This window comes from Cyprinus carpio, chromosome B21 (assembly GCF_018340385.1).
Source record: "Cyprinus carpio isolate SPL01 chromosome B21, ASM1834038v1, whole genome shotgun sequence".
NCBI classification, from domain to species: Eukaryota; Metazoa; Chordata; class Actinopteri; order Cypriniformes; family Cyprinidae; genus Cyprinus; species Cyprinus carpio.
In genome coordinates, this window is record NC_056617.1 from 9,593,065 (window position 1) to 9,598,333 (window position 5,269).

Sequence of the window (5,269 nt, forward strand, 5' to 3'; positions counted from 1 at the left end):
AAGTTTAAAGTTGCTCCTGAGATCCGCCTCAGGCATCTCAATTCGACCCGAGGTGTTACATCACCAACAAAACCTTCGATTTCTCTCCCCACACACCTCTCCCTCTTTATTTTCTTCTCTTTTTGTAACTCAGCGTTGCGCCTCTGTCTGATTTGATGAAGTGAGCTTTGAGGCATCCGGCGCAAGACGTGCAACAAGCAGCAAACAGCGTGTAAACTAATGTCAACAGAAGCCCTCGCCGCCACTCCTCACCTTCACACTGATGAAACACGCTGAAACTGCACCTAGACTAAACAGACAAGCTCTGCTATGTTTTGTGGTTCGTCTCCTTCTTCACGAGGTTACAGTCATGGTTTTGGTGGTGTTTTCAGGACTAAAGAGGAGTTATATTGAGACATTATTGCATTCGAAGTGTCTGACTTGAGTTGTTTTTTTGTTTTTTTTATTTGTTGTGTGTAGTGACACATCACAAAGGTCTTTGGTGTGTCAAAGAAATCCTCTCAAGAGTCAGCTCAGGCTGCTATATTTTCTCATTCAAAGCTCCAGACTACAAGAAAGTGACCAGGGAGCCACTGGCTCTGAAAATTTTAACTTTTAGGGAGCCAAATTACTTTACAGAATTGCTCTATGAAGATAGTTGTTCAGCAGTGCTTTAGTTCACTGACTGCAAAGTTTTCTATTTAAGACAACAGTCACTATTTGTCAATGTATTTAGAATACATTTAATACCGTACTCTTGTGATACCATATCATTGTCACTCTGTTTTGTTCGAATACTTTTTGTCTGCCTGAAAAAAAGCGGACTGTCACTTATAAGTTTCCCTAATTAACACTCAACCTTACAATTAGACCTCATTTTGATAAACATTAACCAATAACTTTAACCAATAACCATCCATCTTTTTAAAATATTTGTTTTTAATAATATTTATAAAATTTATTCCAACAACATTTGTGAACATGTACTGTTTTTTACATGTTGTCATGAACAGTCATTAAACAGATTTCTATCATGACAACTCTTGGAGGGTACATGAAAATGTTAATGTGTTTGGTCTTGGCGGAATAGATTTGCTATACTACTGCTACGGCAGAGCAAGTACTGAGACTTGCTACTGCCAATACATCCACAACATGCTGCCATGAGCATGTAAGAAATACTGCTGCTGCACATATAACATATATGTAATAACCCCCATATAGAGTATACACGAATCACCCTTTAGCAGATCCATACAGGTGGAGCTGGGGGAGGTGGAGGGTTTCTGAAGCACGCTGCAACTGCTACAGTGAGCACTAGTCAAGTATTTGAATGTTGAGCAGCGAGCTCATTGGATGCTGATACAAAAAGATCCAATCAGCGGCACCACGTGATAAAGATTGTGTTTGACCTATCGGACTGCTCCCTCTAGAGTTTCATGACAGATCTTTGGATTAAACTGATTTAATTCTACTAAAAATACTTGTGGATCAGATCCTGGTTCATTTCAAATTAGACTTTAGCTACCCCTTTAAACAAATCGCAGTTTAGCAACAGCTTTTTCACACTTCACAGGCAAGTTTGAGGCAGTTTCATGTATCTTTTAATTTAAAAAGAACCGGTTTATAAGAATAATTTGTTCATGAATCAGACAACACTGCTCGCTCTGTTCGTTATTGCATATGGGGGAACTCGTGCGTGAACTTTAAGGATGCAAATAATTATGTAATTAATTAAATAATAAGCCACCAAGATATCTAATGAAAATGCGTTTTTACACGCACAAGGTTTTGCAGACTAATTACATCTTTAGAGCACGTGCCAATGTCTCTGTGTGAACAACGGATACAGTGCAATGCCTGTTTTAAGAACAAATGACTCTTTAATGACTAGATTTTAAATTATGGTTGCAAATGTTTATTTTTTTGTCGCATTTGCATTTGCTACCATTTATTCACAGTCTGGAGCCCTGTTATCTGAACAGAAGCTTCTGCTCAGGCTAAAATGAGGCTAAAATCCTGCTATTGATATAAATGTGTTTTTAATTGTTTGTACTTGCAGAATGTTACATGCATTCTGCATTAGTTATTCCCACTGGATATATTTGCAGTTTTTTTCCCTCTACCCCCCTTTTCTGTACTCCAGTAGAGCAGTATATCTTTCTCTCGTCCCCTGCTTTGCCCGGACCAGAACATGCAGTCTTGTGTCTTAATCAGTGTTAGGCTAATTCCGACCTAGCAAAGTCACATTCCTCAACTTGTCCGACTACATGTCCCCACACACCCTCTCCCAATCCATGTCCCCCAACTACACACACAAACTGTGAGCGTCTTGTTGCTGTACTTAATACCCAGGGGCCTCCACCCCTGCCAAGGTACCACAGTGTGAAACAACAAACCCCATCAGTAACCAGCATACTCTACTGTACAGTCACCCCACCCCACTCGTGTAGATTCATCTCATCTCCTCGCGCCCAGCCCTGATCATCAGTGGTCTCCATTCCGGTGATTTATCGCTTCCCATGCTGTGGAACGGCAATAGATCACGCAAGCGGCGGGGGGCCTGGGGAGGTAGAGCTGGAACATGGGACGCAGGGGCCTGCAGAAAAACCCACCTATGATGAAGTGCTCTGTAACAAACAGCAGCACCCAGTAGTCAGTCTATCAGAGCAGCCATTCCACGCACCCTTAATGCAGCTTCATTACGCACACCTCCGTTTTGTATGCCACTATGTTTAGTTGACCCGTGGTTTCTCGCACACTGTAAAATTTTAATATGCATTCAAAAAGTATTGCAAGACGATGTTTGTTTCCGATGGTCTCTAGTTAATTTTTTCCCTGTTTATTCAGAATACAGTACATTGTTTCTTTTTAAAGCAGAATATTGTGTTAATAGACTATGGGAAAACTACTGTTGTCCATTTAGGCTTTCTGTACTGCATTTATTGGCTTGACTTGCGTTCATTGACTCAGATATGGAAACTCTGTGAGATTCTTGTGCCATTGTTCTGATGTTTTCTTTGGCCTTTGACATCTAATGGCCAGTTTACACAAAGCATGATGCAATTAAACCACATAAAAGTATGTGCTAACATTTTTTGCACACTAGTAGTCATACAGGGTACAAGGCTACGGAAGCTTTTTTCTGCCTTAAGGTGCGTTCACATTCAGCAGGTTTTCTGCAGAAAATCATTATTTGAATGTATCTCCTGTGTGAGCTGGGCTTCATACTTCAGTATACTATTGACAACAGACAAAGGACCTTTTTGCTCACAAAATTTCACTAAATTGTGCCTAATTTGGCTGCACCAAATAAAAAAAGGTAATCTATAGATCACACTGTGAGATCAGCAGGTGAAAATTGTGTGTTAATAGCAACCACTTGCAACATTCGGTAAAAAAGTAGTTCACCCGGAAATACTTATTCTGTAATTATTTACTGAACCTCATCTTATTCTATATACCCTTGCTATGTGTACTGTGTTAAGCTAACTGAGACTTGTCATAGCACTTGCATATCATTGCTCTTTTGTTTATTTTAATTGCTTCCATTGTCCTCATTTGTAAGTCGCTTTGGATAAAAGCATCTGCTAAATGACTAAATGTAAATGTAAATAAAGTCCAATAAAATTCCAATTCCAAGAAATAGACACAATTATGGGAAATAAAGTTGAGAATACAATATATTTCAAAACTCACACTCTTGAGACAGAAATGGGCTTCTATACAAAGCTGATTCTTGTTAAACTGAAAAAAGTCTGGCATCTGAACAAAATATAAATGAATAATAATAATTGGTACTCACTACTTCTCTAGTAAACACACTTTCTAGTAAGTCACCTGCAAAAACACAAATATAATTAAAAAATTTAAAATTCAAGACAAACGTTGAATGTTTCTAAAATATAGCTGTAATTAAGGAAGGAAAGTTCAACAAAACAAACATTAAAATCTTGAAAGTTTAAAAGCATTACAGACATTTCTAAGAACAATAACTGGTTAAGATTTGTTAGAATAAAGTTTACCAAGTTATAACAGGATGAAGTTTTATTCCAAGTGTTTGAATGCAGTAGGAGATCCATTAAAAATGTTTTTATTAAGAACAATATCACATTTAAATACAAAATCAGTTTACAAAGCCAACATATTTAAGAAAAGATAAACCTGTATAGCTGCTCTCAGTAGACACCTGTTCTCTTACACTGAGATGGAGGAGTCTTCAGCCTTAAACCGTAAAACTCTGATTACAGATGGGATTAGGTTATTTAAAATGCAATATGCGTATCCCATCACCGTATGGTCTGGCGAGCAAATCGTGCACCTTGCGTATGGACTGTAAATCGAGAATAAAGAGGGGACCCCACATCTGTGTCTCACAGGGACGGGATAAAAAAAGATCACGAGAGGCGAAAGATGGTAGAGACCTGTACGTATGACATCGCCATTGTTAGTATGTGCAGATGAGGCGGCTCAGCTAAATTGCTAACAATGAGTGGAGCAGAAATCCCCCTCTTACAGGGGGCCAAAGGCACACAACACTATTATCATAGTTATTTAAATAAAGTAATCTCATTTTCTGCATCAGCTAGAGGGGGCGACCGAATTCACTGACGTGAATGTGTGCGGTGGCAGATGAAGTGGTAACGGCGTTGAGAAGGGAGGGTGGAGGTTTGGGGTTGAGGGTTATGTGGGATTAGTACTCTCAAACCATTCTGTAGACACTTCCATCTTGTGATACTGTTAAGGGGTGTTTCAATGTGTGTGTGTGTGTGTGTGTGTTTGTGAGCAAGTGGCACTGGGGTGCGAAGGCGTAATATCAGATCTGACAACAAAAGGATAGTGGAGGTGAAAAAAAACCTAGACGCAAGCTGTTTCTATTCTTCTTGTCTTCCGGTCCAGTGGAAAAGTTGATGAAGTTTAAATGAAGCAGAATTAGGAGATCAAGCGGGCAGGCGCGTGCTGATACTATCCGTAAGCCCTCTCCCAAAGGATTCCACGGAGCCAGGAATTGAGCGCAGGCCAGCTGACTTGGATGAAATGAAGAGAAAGAGCGGGGAAAGATGGCAACGGAGAGAGCGAGGGTGATGGAAGGATGAAGCATTCTCTAAATGTGATAATCTCCAATCACCTCTAACATCAATTCTGTCAAGGCCTCGGTTAATGAGCTCACGGCTGCTCTAGCGTTGTGCCCCCCTCCCTCGTCTCTCTGATTCCCCCACCCTTGCTATCATCACTGTTATTCTTTTCATTTAATCCTCCTCTCTTCAGCTGATTTGAGCGGGAGGGATGG